General features: G+C 47.4%; 1 protein-coding gene across 1 annotated transcript in view; it reads left to right on the top strand.

The window, feature by feature from the left end:
- Positions 1-16622, top strand: part of CDH13 (cadherin 13) — a gene marked incomplete at both ends in the record, with an annotated part of 1025013 nt that overhangs the window by 962903 nt on the left and 45488 nt on the right. The gene's annotated exons all lie outside the window — the stretch shown is intronic.

Genomic DNA, 16622 nt, shown 5'->3' with positions numbered 1-16622 from the left:
TAGTGAGGGGGTTAAGGCATATTTTGTACTCAGTCTAGGGCAGTTCTCTCCTGTTGACAGATGCTTTCAGCTACCTCCTGCTGCTTGTCACCATGCAGCCAGAAACCAGCTGCATCTTCCTGTAAGGGGATGAGTGACAGACAGGGGGATGGCCCAGCCATATCTCCCTTGGGGCATCCTTGGCCCCAAGTTGGTGGCATCTCAGCTCTGCTGGGTGAGATAAAAGGAAAAGGAAATGGGCAGTATCCTAAATGAGCCTCTCCTACTTTCAGAGGGAGAACTGGGCACAGCATTCATTTATGCACCTGTTCAACAGGTCAGTTGATAAATATCTGTTAAGAATTTGCCATATGCTAAGCCTGGTGCCTTCTGTCTGTAGTAAGGAAATCACTGTATGCGCTTTTGATGTTTATGGGGTATTCATACGTGTGTGAGAGCTACAACCTGTTAAGGAAATGTATTAATCATGCATTCACTTAACAAGCATTTATTAAGCAGCTGTTAATTTTCCAGGCACTGGGCTGTGTACTTTCTCATCCCTTATCTCTTTTCATCTTCACTCACCACTATGAGATCAGCATTGCAATCCCTGTTTCCTGGGTGATAAAACAAAGGCTAATGTCCCTTAAGTAACTTACTGTGCTCAAAGCTAGACAGATGGACACTCCAAAGTGTGAATTCATGAATAATTGAACTTGTCTCAGAGGAGGACCACAGCATCTTCCTGCAGGATTTAGTGGTTGGCAAACACATACCTAAAACCTGCTCTGGGGACTTGCCTAGTAGCGCAGTGGTTAAGAATCTGCCTGCCAACGCAGGGGACAAAGGTTCGAGCCCTGGTGCGGGAAGATCCCACATGCCGTGGAGCAACTAATCCCGTGTGCCACAATGACTAAGCCTGCACTCTAGAGCCCACGAGCCACAACTACTGAGCCCACGTGCCACAAATACTGAGCCCGTGCTCCACAACAAGATGAAGCCACCACAATGAGAAGCCTGCACACCGCAACGAAGAGTAGCCCCTGCTCGCTGCAACTAGAGAAAGCCTGCGCGCAGCAACGAAGACCCAACGCAGCCAAAAATAAAATAAAATAAAATAAATTAAAAAAAAAAAAAAACCTGCTCTGGAGCAGAGACGAATGCAGTCTTGGACACCACGTGACTCCAAACAAGGCAAGAAAAATGATACTTAGATGCAGCAAGACCGGAAAGCGTGGCATTTAATTGGGAAGCCCACCGCGATCTTCTGGCTAAAACTGTCGAGGGGATCGAAATGAGCTAGTTGAACTAGTTGAGCTGGAAACCTCACTGTCACTCAGACCTCCACCAATTCCAAGACCTCAGACTCTGCAGGGTCCCTCCCTACTGTCCACTCTTGCATCCCTTCCTGCCACTCCTCACCCGCCTCATGACCTCCAGCCATTGTCCTTCTCGGCCCTGCCCCCAAACACCCTCCCTGCTCCCGACCCATCGTGGGGTCCTCACCCCACCGCTTCAGTGGAGGCTGCAGCTCAGTGTGCCTCGGGCTCCCGAGTGCACATCTCAAGCCCAGTCAGCTCTCCTTCTCCCTTGCTCCATGTAAACAGTTTCTGCTAGACATCTGCATTTGGGAACCTCACAGGCCAGTCAAACTCAAGGCATTCAGAACTAAAGTCACCTTCATCTTCGCCCCCACTCTTCCCTGTGTCCCTGAAGGGCAGGACCATCCCCCGTGCTCCAGCCGGAAGCCCGGACTTCATCCTTCACACTGGCCTGCTCTTCATCACCCGCACACCCCCATCACCAAGTCCTGGGGGCCCCGTCTTCTCAGCATCTCCTGAGTTCATCTGCCTGTCTCCAGCCTGCTGCTGCCCCCTGAATCCCACCCGCCAGCCTGAGGAACACAGCAGCCTCTGGCCACCTCCTCTACGTGCAAGCTCTCTGCTCAAACATCAGTCCCTGGGAGAAACGTCTCCTTGCCCTACCAACAACATTCTCATAGCCTCCTGCACATACCTTTCATAACCCAATTATCATTTGCAAATCTTTGTTTCCCCTGTTTTTCCCACTGAACTGTATGCTCAGAGAAGGCAGGAGCTGTCTGTTCTCAGCCATTGCATCCCTCGTTCTTCCGTACAGTGGACCTCAGTACATATTTCCTCATTAAATAAACTGCGAATGACCATCCGTAGGTCTTCCCACCCTTGGTCAGTTCCTGGCCTTGGGTACACTCTCACTGTCTCTTTTCTGCCCCATGCACCTTGGCTGTATCTTTGATGACCCCACCTTCTGTACCCCTGCACAGGGTGGCACCAAGAGCCAGCGCTACACCTGCACCTCCCATCCTACTTGTGATCCTCAGGAGGAAGGAGGGGAAAGCCGAGCCAAGTGATCTACAGGTTACGAGCTGTCATCCCAATTTAAATTTTATAAAACCGGGGGTATATTTAGGCAGCAGCAGGCAAATCTGCCCTGGGGCTGAGTGCCTCTTTCAGCTTCCACTGGTGGGTAACAAATCTCCCCAAAACTTAGTGGCTTAAAAAAACATCGTTTATTGTCTCCTGTGGTTTTGGTGGGTCGGGGTTATGAACAGGGCAGAGTGGAGACGGCTCATCTCTGCACCAGCCTCAGCTGGAAACCCCAAAGGCTGGGGGCTGAAATCACTGAAAGCTCGTTTGCTTGTTTATGGACAGTTGGCACTGGCTGTCAGCCAGAACACCTGCACGTGGCCTGGGCTCTCTCACCATAGGGTGGCCATGAGCATCCCAAGAGCAAGTGCCCGATGGAAGCTCTATCAGTCACCTTTATGGCGGAGTCTCCGCGAGTCATGCAGGGTCGCTTCCACTACATTCTCATCAGGGCAGTCATCAAGGCTGGCCCACATTCTAGGGGAAGGAAATCAAACTCTGCCTTCGGTTGGGAGGAGCATGTGGGATCAGAAATACTCCTGTGGCCTTTTAGGAAAGCACAATCTGTGATAGAGCCCAGAGTCTGTGAGCACAGAGGATGAGCTGGGAGTCAGATGGACCAGAGTTCAAGTCCTAGCTCCACTGCTCAGTAGCTCTGCGGCTGGAGGAATCAGTGAACCCCTCAAGCTTTATCCTTTCTTGTAAAATGACTGTAGTTTCTAACAGATTGAGTCGGGACCATGTTACACTGTCATTAGCATGAGGAGAGCCTGGTTGTCCAGGCATCTGGGAAGGAGCTTGAAGCAGTCTCTTCCTTCCTTAGTTAAATTCTCCACTGCTGTCAGTTCACTCACACCTTGGCAGGCTCTTTTCCCACTTTGCGCAAATTCTCTGTGATGGGTGTCCCCCTGCCTGAATTCACAGTCTTCCTCCCTTCTCCCCCTGCTAACTGTGCTGTGCGGAACACTGTCCCCCAACCCCTGAGGATTCCCACATCCTAGTCCCTGGAACCTGTGAACGTGTGGCCTTACATGATGAAAAGAGACTCTGCAGTGTGATTAAATTAAGGCTCTTGCTATAAAAATTACTCTGGATTGCTGTGGGCCCAGTGTCATCGTAAGTGTCCTTAGTAGAGGGAGGCAGAAAGATCAGAGTCGGAGAAGATGTGATAACAAAACAAGAGGTTGGAGTGATGCAAGAACGAGGTTGCGAGACAAGGAATGCAGGCAGCCTCTGGAGGCTGCAAAAGGCAAGGAAATGGATTCTCCCCTGAAGCTGCCAGAAGGAACACCGCCTTGCCAGCACCTTCATTTTAGACTGTGACCTCCAGAACTCGAAGATAATAAATTTGAGTTGTCTTCAGTCACTAGGTTTGTGGTAATTTGTTAGAGCAACTGTAAGAACCTAGTACACTAACCCTCATCTATTTCTCGCTTCCAATTGAAGAGAGTTTCCCCATGATCAGTACTGCTCACTCAACATTCATCCATGCATACCTAGAATCTCCCAGACCCAGGGTACTGCCTGTACTGCATTTGGGAAACACTCCCTTGGCACAGGAATTGTGTCTGAATCACCCCTGTGCCCCCCCACCATGGTGCCCACAAGGGCCTCGTACATCACAAACACCCAGTAAACATGTATTTAATTATTGAGAGAGCTCGTGTTCCGTTGCTGTCCCCCGTGAGCCTCTTAAAACCCTTTTATCACCAGACCTATTTGTACTTGTCTGGAGCTAGTCATCGCACGTGATGGGAGGAGAATGAAATGAACAATTTCATCTTTGCTACAAGGAAATAAACATTTTATTCGTAGACTTTATCATCCTATGTAACGGAATCTGAGAACGACACTGCATTTTGTGTCGGCTGCCTGCATCAGACACAGGGCAAATCTATTTGATGTGTGTGCCTCAGTTCCTGACCCTGTCTCTTTCTCAGTTCATTATTCTTACCTCTTTCTCTAGTAGTCTGCATTCGTAGAAAGAACAGAGATTTGTAAGTATTATTCATTCCCCCAGAACCTTGGACTTCCCCAAATAGTAAGAAGCAAGTTGCCCATCTATAGATGCCTGGTTAAGTGGTTCTTCACCAGGGGTGATTTTGCCCCCTAGAAGACATTTGGCAATGTCTAGAATATCTAGAAGGGGTTGACACTGGCTTCCAGCAGAAAGAAGCCAGAGTTGCTGCTAAATGTCTTACAATACACAGGACAGCCCCAAATGTCAGCAGTGCCAAGGTTGTGAAACCCTATGCTAGAGCAGTAGGCTGTGGGGAAACTGACTTAGCCTCCCCAAGCCTGAGTTTCCTCCTCTTAGATGGAATTAACAAGGTGGTAATGAGTTAGAGTTAACTGTGAAGTGCTTAGCATGGTGACTGCCACCCGGTAGGCACTCAGTAAGCCAGGCTAGTATGCTTGTTATTAAGAAGAACAGAAGAGGGCCCCATGCTCTGTGACGTGAGGCCCTTGGAGGAAGCTAGGACTGGAAGAGCACCTCTTGAAGGACAAACACAGTCGCCATCTTGTGAGGTTTGGAGGAGGGAGGAAGGCATCTCCATGGGTCAAACTGGGATGAACAGGGCAGAATTCTAGGGACTGTGTTGGGGCTCAAAGTAGAGAAGACTGCCCTTCCTGGCCGCTGGAACACAGACCCTGTGACCTGGGCCCTGGGGACAAGCAGAGGGGCCATGGCACACCCCACCACACTGGAGGCAGGGGCCGCTGCCTGGGTGGGGAGCAGCCACCAAAGTGGCCCTTCCTTGGGCTTCTCCAGATAGAAGTTCTGTGAATTCAGGCACAGGGAGAGTTCAGGATATCCCACTGGAAGGTCAATACAGTCAGGCGTCCATATCCACAGGGGCTTGGTCCCAGGACCCCTGCAGATACCAAGCACCACGCTTGCTCAAGTTCCTTATATAAAATGGCATAGTATTTGCACAGAACCCATGCATATCCTCCTATACTTTAAATCGTCTTTAGATTCCTTGTAATGCCTAATTCAGTGTAAATGCTATGTAAATAGTAGTCAATACAGTGTAAGTGTTATATAAATAGTTGGCAGCACACTGCAAATTCAAGTTTTGCTTTCTGTAACTTTCTGGAATTTTTTTCCCCAAACATTTTTTGTCTGCGGTTGGTTGAATCCCAGATGTGGAACCTGCAGATATGGAAGGCTGACTGTAGTCTGCCTGCCTTGCTCTTCAGTGCTGATGTGTCGCATAATTAATCAGGTCAAGGAAGGAGAAGGCCTTTTTGCGCACTGCCTTCTGTGAGCAGGCAGTACTGGGGAACAAATGCAAACGGGCTATTGTAGGCATAATAGATGACAGAGTAGGAGTTGGTTCATTTCAGGGAGTTCATCTTAATGTAATTTTCTCAGTTAGCAAACTTGCCTAATGGTGGAGGGGCACACCGGCTAGCGCACGTTCAGGTACCTAACAGGCACGTTGATAGTTTGCTAGGGCTGCAGTAAAGTACCATAGACTGGGTGGCTTAAGCATCAGAAATGGATTTTCTTACAATTTTGGAGGCTAGAAGTCTAAGATCAAGGCAACCACAAGTTTGGTTCCTTCTGAGGCCTCTCTCCTTGGTGTGTAGACAGCCATCTTCTCCCTGTATCCTCACATGGTCTTCCTTCTGTGTTCGTCTGTCCTAATCTCCTCTTTTTATAAGAACACGAATCCTATTGGATCACCCGCCCCCCCCAGTGACCTCGTTTTAACTTAATCACCTCTTTAAAGACCCTGACTCCAAATACAGTCACATTCTGAGATGCTGGGGATTAGGACTTCAGCACAGGATTTTGAGAGAGAAGTAATTCAGCCCATAACAGACACCATTAGAATTCAGGGCAGCGCCTTTGAAAGGGGACTCTGGTGGATAAGAGAGAATCTGTGCATTACAACAGGCCTCGGAGCTTTTGTGGCTCTCACAGCCTCACAAAAACCAAACTCCAGGACCGTGCACACCTGAGTTGGGAGAGGCATGATTCAGATTCGGAGACAGGGTCTATTCTATGCATAGCAGGCACGGTAAGAAAAAATATAGCTAAGAAAAATACAGGCAAAATTAAAATCCCTACTTTACTGTAATGAATTGTATGTTAGAGAAAGAAATATCCTGGGATGGGAATCCTCAGGCAGCTCTGTGTTCTTCATGTTCCTGTGTGTTGTCAGGTGTACCCCTCGAGGTGTAGGCAAGCCCCGTTGTTGCGTCTACACAAGCCAGCAAGGCACAGACGCCTTGCTACAGAATCTGAGCCAATGTTTTATATTTTACCTCTTTTATTCATCTACATTTCCCTTTTCTTGGAAAAATACCACATTGCCTCTTGATTTCAACGTTATAGACATTGTTTTGCCCTGGAGGGCTAGGCTCTCTGTTCAGTTCACCACATGTCATATCTGCCACGTATTATGTTAAACACACACATAAGAAAAGTGTAGAGAGGTATATAAAACAACATTGCTTCTCTCAAGATTCAGCCCTACCACATTTGTTCATACATCACTTGTGTTTTTATTAACATAGTAAAAAAACGTTCTGCAAAATGACTTTGAAATGACAGTGCATTTCTAAGCCACTAGTAAAGAAATGCTAAGAGGGCGGGGAGATTTTTGCTTTCAAATACTAGCATGATTCAGGCCAAAGAAGCCTCAGGTCAAAGCAATCTGAGCCCTTTGAGCTTTTAATTAATGGACTGATTATATAGTTCAAGCCAATGACAAGGGAACTGTGTGTTTTAGCCTCTGTCTCTATCACTGCACAACAGATTGACCCAGCTTAGGAGCAAGTGCCTGCACCTCTTTCTTCGTGGGTTCATCTCACCCTCTCTCCATCCAATACACTCAGCTCTCTGACAGGTCAACAGAGCAAAGTGTGATAATGCAGCACCCACTGGAAACGGCCCCTCCAGCAGGGGGAGCTCACCCAAGAGCCGGTCATCGCCCCAGCATCCATCTTTCCCACATGACAGTATGAAATGCCTCACCTGAGTTCAGGTAGAGGGTACCTCATTTTCATGAGAAATGAGATTCTTCTGACCAACTAATGGTTGATGAAGCCGTGCTGATTCCTAACAAGCACTACACTCTTTTATAAAGAATTGGGAGGGGGGGGAGAGCATTTCAAAGAAGGGAAACACAATCCAAGCAGATCTTTGTCTCTCTCAAATTTCCCTCCCACCAAAAAAAAAAAAAAAGTTTAATTTTCAAATCTATAGGCAGAAAGGCTTGTTACTTAAATTTTAACCCTCACAAATGGTGAATTTATCTATAGTCAAGATTCTCAGTAACAAATGAAACCTGAGTCAAACTGGCATGAGAGAAAAAAAAAATGAACTGATTAGCTCGCATAACTGGGACATGGGATTTTAGCTAGAGCCAGATCCGAGTGTTGGTGGGAAATATTCAAATAGGAACAGTTAGCGGTGGCACCAGCCAATCAGAACAGCACACACTGGTGATGTCAGGCCTGCGTGCGCCACCAGGGCGGGGCTCTCAGGAGCCTTCTTTCCCTCTTGACTCCCCCTCCTTGCCGTCAGCTTCACTCTCAAATAAGTCCTGACCTCCTGTCGCAAAACCCCAGCAATAGCTCCAGGTGCACAGCCCCAGGAAAGTTCCTTCCCAGGGTTCCAGCAGAATTCCTGGGTCCAGAGCGGATCAGGGGTCTAGCCTAGACCAATCACTGACCACAGGCCTGGGTCAACTCAGGGGAGCTGGTGCAGGAGCAAAACCCTGGGGTCAGGGTAGCAGAGAGCTGGCTGCCTAAAGTAAAGGCAAGCGGTCAGCCAGATGAAGAAGAAACAGAGGACGCAGAAGCCATGACAGTCACGTCCACGCAAGTCATGTGATAGTAGATGGCGCTTTGGGCCCTGACTCTGGTTTCGGGAAATGTCAAGAGGATCATGTTGCTTTAATGACTTGCCTCAAGTGCTGTTAATATCCTTGTCCTTAAAAAGATTTCTTTTATCACTGACGTTAATACTTAATAGATGTAAAATCTACGCTCTAAGTAATATGCAGCTGGCATTAAAACACACACACAGTGTGAAGCATAGGTCCAAACTGACCATCTGCCTGAGCCGGCTACCCAACGATCTCAGGTGTGTTTTCATGGGGTACTTGGTGGCTCTGGCAGGGGAGCTGCCTCCCAGTTCCCTACAACCAAGGTGCTCTGCAGATATCCAGGAACTAACCGGGTGAGGCTGTTTCCATCTCACTACAGCCGAGCTTTCTTACCTATTGGTAAATTGGTAAATTACCTATTCTTACTTTCTTACGTATTGATAAAGATTCTCAACCATCAGTAGGAGATACAGTTTTAAAACATTGTTTATAGAGACTGTAACGTAAATTAGTGTCACAAAATAGACTCAGGAACTGTTCAGTATTCATGACTTAAACAGGCAGAGTGTTGACATCCTGGAGTCTGTGGATTTTTTTGGTTTGTTTACATTTAGTAGCTTTTTTAGAGAAGACAAAACTGGGAAATGCCTCCTTAATCTCCCATAAGGAGGGGTTCTGATGATATGCATCTATTTTCATCTTCAATGAAAATGTGTCTTTAATTTTTTTTTAATGTCTTTATTGGAGTATAATTGCTTTACAAGGGTGTGTTATTTTCTGCTGTATAACAAAGTGAATCAGCTATACATATACATATGTTCCCATATCTCTTCCCTCTTGCATCTCCCTCCCTCCCACCCTCCTTATCCCACCCCTCTAGGTGGTCACAAAGCACCGAGCTGATCTCCCTGTGCTATGCGGCTTCTTCCCACTAGCTATCTATTTTACGTCTGGTAGTGTATATATGTCCATGCCACTCTCTCACTTTGTCCCAGCTTACCCTTCCCCCTCCCCATATCCCCAAGTCCATTCTCTAGTAGGTCTGTGTCTTTATTCCCGTCTTACCCCTAGGTTCTTCATGACCATTTTTTTTCTTCGATTCCATATATATGTGTTAGCATACAGTATTTGTTTTTCTCTTTCTGACTTACTTCACTCTGTGTGACAGACTCTAGGTCCCTCCACCTCACTACAAATAACTCAGTTTCGTTTCTTTTTTATGGCTGAGTAGTATTCCATTGTATATATGTGCCACATCTTCTTTATCCATTCATCTGTCGATGGACACTTAGGTTGCTTCTGTGTCCTGGCTATTGTAAATAGAGCTGCAGTGAACATTGTGGTACATGACTCTTTGAATTATGGTTTTCTCAGGGTATATGCCCAGTAGTGGGATTGCTGGGTTGTATGGTAGTTCTATTTTTAGCTTTTTAAGGAACATCCATACTGTTCTCCATAGTGGCTGTATCAATTCACACTCCCACCAACAGTGTAAGAGGGTTCCCTTTTCTCCACACCCTCTCCAGCATTTATTGTTTGTAGATTTTTTGATGATGGCCATTCTGAACGGTGTGAGATGATAGCTCATTGTAGTTTTTTTTTTTTTTTAATTTATTTTTGGCTGTGTTGGGTCTTCGTTTCTGTGCAAGGGCTTTCTCTAGTTGTGGCAAGCGGAGGCCACTCTTCATTGCAGTGCGTGGGCCTCTCACTGTCGCGGCCTCTCTTGTTGGGAGCACAGGCTCCAGACGCGCAGGCTCAGTAATTGTGGCTCACGGGCCTAGTTGCTTCGCGGCATGTGGGGTCTTCCCAGACCAGGGCTCGAACCCGTGTCCCCTGCATTGGCAAGCAGATTCTCAACCACTGCGCCACCAGGGAAGCCCTCATTGTAGTTTTGATGTGCATTTCTCTAATGATTAATGATGTTGAGCATTCTTTCATGTGTCTGTTGGCAATCTGTATATCTTCTTTGGAGAAATGTCTGTTTAGGTCTTCTCCCCATTTTTGGATTGGGCTGTTTGTTTTTTGATATTGAGCTATATGAGCTGCTTGTAAATTTGGGGGATTAATCCTGTGTCTTTAATTCTTAATTACAGTTTTTGCCAACTACCTTTTCCCATTTCTCTCGTGTTTTTAAGAGAAAAGAGAAGCATGAGTGTGTTCCGTATGCCCATCTGTTTCTGTACATTGTTTGTAATCTCAGGTAGTTGTTATTTGCTGAGCAAGGGCCTTCTGGCTAGGGCTGGATAAAGCGGCAGCTAGGTTCGAGAGTGGGAGTTTTATTGCTACATTTAGCGTATTTCTTCATTCATGCATGCATGCCTTTGTTCATAAATGCCCCCACCTCATTCCACAAAAGGTATTAAATGGAGCTTTATTGCTGTCAGTTCATGCTGGTATAGATATTAAATTCTGTGTAATAATCACTTGGCTGTTCCTCCACTTGGTGCAGTGTTACTTACGGCTAACGCAAAGTCTGTTTTCTCATCAGAGATTAACAGTCCTTTTTCCTTGATCGGGATTAGATAATGCTTCCTTCACAGCTCTTCTTCAGTTCCAAAAACCCGTCCACTTTATCTTTGCTGACCTTGCCCCGGCAGGCAGTGCCAGGATTTCCTGCCGGCAGTGGTTTGTTTCAGCGGTTTCAGGCATTTCTGCCGGCTGTGGAGAGGGAGGGGAATTTCAGCCCTGCAGCCTGGGGCTCCTAACTACCAGGCCCCGGCACCTCTCCTCTTAGCAGCAGCAGTATTAGTAAAATGCATTTCCAAATAGTGTCCTGTGTCTGAAATGGGCTTTTTATCTGGATGCAAGCAACAGAAACTAACTCTATAAAGTGTATGTAAAAGAAACAAAATGCATCAGAAGGCTATGTAGGTGTTCGTGAAATCAACAAGCAGGTGTCACAGCAGGTGGGGCCCAGAGTCGGGTGAGAGACCAGGGGCAGCAGCATCAGAGCATGGGCTCAGTCCCAGCTGTCTGCCGAGACCTGTAGTCAGACTTGAGAGTGATTCTGATGGCCTGGTTTGGGTCAAGGCCCACCCATAGCCAGGGGATGGTTGACTTTGATGACAGACTTTAATGGGGATGGGGTGGTAGCAATCAGAGTATTTTTACCAAAATGAAGGGAGAAGAACTGCCATGTGGGGAGTGGGGAGGAATATGTCCATTCCCTTCTGCTTTCCCAATCTGTGGTTATATTCCCTCCATGTTTGATGAGTGTTCTATCAGAAATCTTTCACCCGTGTATACAACTCAATACTGTCTTCCATTTTGCTGAGTTAATTTTATTTCCATAAAGCTGGGAAAACCTAGACTTGCCCACTGTTTTAAATAGACTTTTTAGAACAGTTTTAGATTCACAGCAAAGGGAGAGGTACAGAGGTTTCCCATACGCCCCTAACCCCACGCATGCACAGCCTCCCCGTTACCAGCACCCCACCAGAGTGGAGTATGTGTTACAACTGACGAACGTACCTCTTCACGCAAAACCCATAGTCTACATTAGGGTTCACTGTTGGTGTTGTACATCCTGGGGGTTTGGACACATCTGCAAGGGTATGTGTCCACCATGACGGCATCGTCCTGAGTAGTTTCACTCCCTACAGTCCCTTGTGCTCTGCCCATTCATTCCTCCTACCCCCACCAACCCTTGGAAACCACTCGTCTCCACTTCTTTCTCCCCCTGTTGGCCTCTTTAATGATTGTTTACTTGATTAGGTATAACCTAGTCTTGCTCCTTCTTTCCAAAACCAAAAACTCTTTGGAAAGGGCTAAATTTTCAGATTGATGAAATTACCTGCAAAACTTTCTAAGACTCCCCTCAAAATGAGGTCATAGCCATTAAGGGTGTGAGAAAATAGAGGCCTGTACTGATTGCAGTCCTACAGTCTTCTAACCCATCCTGACTTCTTCCCCATTTCCTCTTTTTATATATATTTTCCAACATCTTATAGCTTGTTTAGTGGGAGGATTGGTCTGAATTGCCTACTTCCCTAATACCAGATACAAGAGTCTTTCTTCTATGGCATGAAACAGACTCAAACACCTGAGAAATGGGCCAGGCTGTTGTTCTGAGGGGGTACATCAGCACAGCAGGAAGAAACAGGAAATCTTATTAAGTGAGCACCTACTGTGTGCTTGAGTGAGCCAGGGCTGGGTCTCCCCATCTGTGACCTCATTCACGTCTGGTGGGGATTGATGAGGACCTCTTACCCCTCAGTGTCTCAGTGTCTGATTATCTCTCAGTGGTAATGAAATACCTGCCTGCAGGGCTTCAGTGAGGGTTGAAAGAGTTAGTTTGGGAAAAAGTAGGTCAATTAACCATCGCCCCTGCATGCAAAGCCTGTTATATCTCTGTGATCCTGAGGCAGCTCGTTAAAACCTCAGCCTGCAGGTGTGCCAGACACCTTTCTCTGGATTTTCGTTCATGGAAACCCATTCAGGACTTCCTCTGCTCTGTTTCCTCTCCTGTTGTTGAAACACTAAGGAGAGCTCATTGTAATTAGCTCACCACTATCCTGGATGAAGTCATTTCATGCTGGTCTAGGCACTGGCTTCCGGAAGAATTAACCACTGCCCGATAGGAATTCTGTTGACACAACTGTCTCAGTTTTGGTTGTCCCAGAAGCAGACACTGAGACAGGGATTGGGTGCAAATTGTCTATTTGGGAGGTGATCTCATGAAATACCAGCAAGGGAGTGGCGAGTGAGCCAGGGAAGGGAATGCACCAGTGCACTTTGCATTGTCCAGCCGGCTCCCGCTGTGGGCAGAGGGGGCCAGTCCTGCTCGGGGAACCCCAGGAACCCGTGGAGGCTTAGTTGACCCAAAGCGATGGAGCTGGGGTATTTATACATCAATTCCCATCGGTTATGGGGGAGGGGCGCTCTGAGTGGGCTGATTCCCCAGCACTCCAGCCCATTGCACAGGTGGGCAAAGGGCTCTGGCTGCCAGAGCAAGATCTCAGACACAGAAATGGAGGTGCTGGCAGGTGGCACCAGCCTGATGTGCTCTAAAGGGGTACGAGTGCCAGGGCACTGTCAGTGTCTCTTAAAACTAACTCATCCTCTCTTCTGGTCTCTGCCCCCTTTTAAGGCAAATTTAATAGTGAGAGGCAAATGGTCATGTGGCATTCCATTGATGAGGCACATATGACAGTGATTTTGATTCCAGAATTTGTCAAACCTTGCCCTCACTGACTTCTGCACCCTGACTTGGCTCACGAGAGCCAGATGTGGACTCCATGCAAACCAAGCCCAGGGGTGGTCCATTCTGGAAGGTAAGTCCCACGGGACCTCTCCTATGGAGCAGGATCCTTGCAGAATGTTTTCCCTGACACACCCTCCATGGAGTGGCTCATAACTGTGTCCAAAATGGATAGGGCTCCAGCAGGGTGTTCCTAGGGGTGGGGGGTCTCGGCATCGAGGTATGACTCTCCGCAAACCTGGGAGTTTTCACGTCTGCACCTACAGCATCATCAGTAGTACCATGTTTCCATAGTTTCAGAATCCCACACTCTTTCTGGCTGGAGTGGTTGTTAGATGGAGCCAGAAATGCAGGCACAGCCAACCGCTGCTAGGGTTGGGTGACCACTCCTTGAAGGCTCGGCCAGAGTCACCTGAAGGTCACAGCCCACAGCCGTCCAGACCAGCTTCATTTAGGGTTGACAGCCCCATCTATCCTCCAAAACTCTGTGGATCGGAGAACTGAGTTATGATGTATCTTGTATCCCATACGCAGAGCACAGAAGAACTCGTGTCTTTTGCACACTCAGCCATAGAGACATTGCCTTCTCTTGCTTTTGTAACAAGTAAATATAGTTTAAAGGGAGGAGAGAATGAGATTTGCTGTTTTAAAATATATTTTAATAGATTGAGTTCGTTCTCGTAAGGCTACTGTGGGGTCTGAGACCCCAGTGTAGCAGAACCCTTCCTTACAATTGCTCTACAGTGGACAAGTCACGTACATTCTGCTCTGGGCACTGTTCTTAAACACCTGTCTGACCAAGAGTCTGTGGCTCTTCTATAATTATGCAGACCACACTGTCTCTACCTTCCAGTATCTTGTGGTCTCCTGGAAGCAGTAAGAAATCAAACAGCAGAGTTTTTACAAAAGCCACTTTTACAAAAGCCATTCTTCCCTGGTGGCACAGTGGTTAAGAATCCACCTGCCAATGCAGGGGACACAGATTCGAGCCCTGGTCCGGGAAGATCCCACATGCCACGAAGCAACTAAGCCCGTGCGCCACAACTACTGAGCCTGCACTCTAGAGCCCACAAGCCACAACGACTGACCCGTGTGCCACAACTACTGAAGCCCATGTGCCTATAGCCCGTGCTCCGCAACAAGAGAAGCCACCACAATCACAATGAGAAGCCCACGCACCGCAATGAAGAGTAGCCCCCACTCGCCGCAACTAGAGAGAGCCCATGTGCAGCAGTGAAGACCCAAACGCAGCCAAAAGTAAATAAATTAAATAAATAAATTTATTTTTTAAAAAAAGCCACTGGTGCTGAGGTCCAAGCGAGTAGCCCAGGCATAAACGCTGTAGACACTGAAGAGAGGAAGAGAGCCCCAGGGATTAAGGTGGTCCAGGAGGGCTGGTAGGAGGGGCCAGGATTTGCATGGGACCATCCTGGGTAAGCAGGGTAGGGAAGAGCTGATGGGAGAGGGTGGTCAGTGATTTTAGGCACACCTGGGGACAGTGGGGAAATCCATTTTGCCAGAGTAAAGGGATTGTATGAGGAAGTGTAGGCTGCATTCTAGGGCAAGCTAAGTAAATGGGACTCAGTTCTGAACGGGGGTAGATGGTTATATACACAAAAGAGCACTGAGGGAGGACCCCAGGGACACGGCAGTCATGAAGCCTGTTGGGAAGCAAGGTACTGATCCAGGGAAGAAACAGGAGGGCTTGAAATGGGGGCGGGGGCAGAGTGCCATCTTCTCATGGTGTGAGCCTGTGCGGGCCACACAGTCCCTCTGAGCTCAGTCCCCTTATCCTTGAACTGGTAATAACAATCCCTGCCTCAAACAGTGATGGTTACGATTATATGAGCTGTCGTGTGTGTGTGCCTGACGGTGCACCCAACCAGAGTAGGTGGTCATGACGTTAGGGTGATGGTGTGGCAGTCTTGGCCCAGAGCCAGTTCAGAGCAGCTCACAAGAGCCAGTTGTTACCATCTCTGTCCAATTCTGCACTCCATGGTATCATGAGAGACTCGAAGTCAGTCACGGTGGAAGTATTTACACCACGAAAATGGGCAAATGCTACTAATCTAGGCTTTCTTTTTCCTTCGGAAAACGAGATGCTGAACCTTGAGCAGTGCACCTCTGGCGATCTAAAAGGAAAATAAGAGCCAGATGTGAATGTAATCAAAAGAGGGAAGCCTAAAATAGCAGGCCTGAGCAGATGGGTTTTGTGTGTCCTGTTGGCCCACACCCTTGTAAGGTGCTTTGTTTTTATCTTGGTTTTCTTTGGGGGTTTGAGGTTTTTTTTCGTCCAGCACAGTCACAGCTTCCTATTCGGAGTCTCTGGCCCTCCTTCCAAAGCTGAGCTGTTTGGAGACTGGAGGAGGGAAGTAGGGGGTTCAATGTCATCTTACTAAAAACATTTACTAATAAAAGGTTTAGTGTTAATATAGCAGCTTAAGATTTCTCCCAGCTTTTACTCAGCAGCAACGGATTGAATCGTTGACTGGATTTTACTACACTGTGGTTCCACTGAGGAAGGCCAGGTTCTTAAATCATGCGCCTGACAGGTGCCATATTTTTGAGCCAAGCTGTGACCTTCTAGTTTCACAGTAACTAGAGCTGGGTGACGTGCATAATAAAGGGGAGTACATAGAGTATTTTTAAAATATGGAAGGAAACCGAAGTCAGATAGAAGTGTCAGTCTGAAACTGGTTACCAGAACCTAGGTGATCAATCTCTTCCCCTGTCTCAGGATTCTGATGCAATAAATATGGTGACTTTCACTTGGCAAAAGGATTTTGAAATATGTGAGTTGGAGAAGCTACCCCCTGCCAAGGACCATGCTCCACGTGTGATGTAATCTTCACAGCCACCTTATGAGTAAGGTTTCAGTGTCTCCTTTTTACATATGGGAGAGAAAAAGCTCAGAAAGGTTGGTACCACTCACGGTGACCCACAGGTGTTCATGACTGAGTGGGGCTTTGAACTCGGGTCTCTCTGCTGGCCTCTGTTCTAGCCACTATCCCCAAACTGCTTCCCAGTTGGAGGCTCCTCCCTGATTCATCAGCTCACCATGGTTTCCTCTGCCTGGAATGTTCTCCCCACTATATCTCTACTTGACTATCTCCTTTTCATTTAAGTCTCATCTGTCATCTCCTGTGAGAGGCGTTCCTTGGTCACTGCTTTCTAAATAAGCCCTCCCTA

The sequence above is a fragment of the Hyperoodon ampullatus genome, assembly GCF_949752795.1.
Source record: "Hyperoodon ampullatus genome assembly, chromosome: 18".
Lineage (NCBI taxonomy): Eukaryota > Metazoa > Chordata > Mammalia > Artiodactyla > Ziphiidae > Hyperoodon > Hyperoodon ampullatus.
This window is presented reverse-complemented; position numbering and strand designations above follow the sequence as displayed.